This window comes from Oncorhynchus masou, unplaced genomic scaffold, assembly GCF_036934945.1.
Source record: "Oncorhynchus masou masou isolate Uvic2021 unplaced genomic scaffold, UVic_Omas_1.1 unplaced_scaffold_4356, whole genome shotgun sequence".
In the NCBI taxonomy this organism is placed as follows: Eukaryota; Metazoa; Chordata; class Actinopteri; order Salmoniformes; family Salmonidae; genus Oncorhynchus; species Oncorhynchus masou.
In genome coordinates, this window is record NW_027010748.1 from 21,197 (window position 1) to 22,500 (window position 1,304).

The 1,304-nt window shown below is 41.6% G+C and overlaps 1 long non-coding RNA gene across 1 annotated transcript in view; it reads left to right on the forward strand.

Moving 5' to 3' along the window:
• Positions 1 to 566: 566 nt before the first annotated feature.
• The window catches only part of LOC135535038 (uncharacterized), a 6,992-nt gene continuing 6,254 nt past the window's right edge, over positions 567 to 1,304 (forward strand). The window contains exon 1 of the long non-coding RNA XR_010454796.1: positions 567 to 1,054. This is a non-coding gene — a long non-coding RNA (uncharacterized LOC135535038). The remainder of the gene's footprint in view (positions 1,055 to 1,304) is intronic.

A 1,304-nucleotide genomic window follows, 5' to 3' on the forward strand; every position in this document is an offset into this window, starting at 1 on the left:
TAAACCCACAGCAGGACAGTTCAGTAACCTAGTAGGGGGTTGTTGGGTTTAATCCCACAGCAGGACAGTTCAGTAACCTAGTAATGGAGTTGTTAGGGTTTAAACCCACAGCAGGACAGTTCAGTAACCTAGGAATGGAGTTGTTAGGGGTTTAAACCCACAGCAGGACAGTTCAGTAACCTAGTAATGGAGTTGTTAGGGTTTAAACCCACAGCAGGACAGTTCAGTAACCTAGTAATGGAGTTGTTAGGGTTTAAACCCACAGCAGTTCAGTAACCTAGTTCAGGAAACCTAGTAATGGAGTTGTTAGGGTTTAACCTAGTAATGGAGTTGTAAGGGTTTAAACCCACAGCAGGACAGTTCAGTAACCTAGTAAGGGGGTTGTTAGGGTTTAATCCCACAGCGGGTCAGTTCAGTAACCTAATAATGGAGTTGTTAGGGTTTAAACCAACAGCAGGACAATTCAGTAACCTAGTAATGGAGTTGTTAGGGTTTAAACCCAGCAGACAGTTCAGTAACCTTTCTCATTTCATTAGAATGAACACATGATAAAAGACCATAAATTGTCACCCCGAAACAGTTAGATGAAAGGTTCAAATAATTCAACTGAACTTTTGGATTGTCTTGAAAATGTTCCAAACTCTCAGTTTTGCCTCACCACAGTAATTAGGCACCTGAGTAGACTTTTAATCTCATCTACCCTTATATTTTATTTCATTTTTTTTTACTCTTCTACTTTTTCACTCATTGTTTTACAGTCCTTACTGGCTGTCAGCAACTGCCTTGATGTTCTTGTGCAGCTATGACACACAACCTGCCGTTGACAGACACCAGTGACAGATCTGTAGAGTTGGCTTGACTCAGATAAGATAAAGGCTAAGGTGAGAAAGTCATCGAGGTTGAATTAGCCAGCTGGCGGTTCGGCTTGCCAGCTCTGGAGTTGCTAGGCTTCTCTGTTTGTTTCGGTGCAGTTTTGGCATCGGCTTGACGGTTTCACGTTGCTTTGGATGGATGTTTCACCACTTCATCTGTTCAGTTCCTGTTGTGCTAAATGGTGAGTTGTGAAATCCACACTCCTCTGAATTTCTACATGGCTAAATTCAGATCGACTTAGACAGCTTCAACTTCGAATCCGCGGTCTTAAACTAAAGGCCTGCGTGCCGAATTCGGCCCCCAAGCTGACATTAATGTGGCATGTGGTCGTCTTAGTAAATGCATCCGGCGTTTGCAAAAAAAAAAGTTTAATAAAATTATTATTTTAATTTGGAAAGTTATCTTTTCTAGCAAATTCATCAGGGATGTCA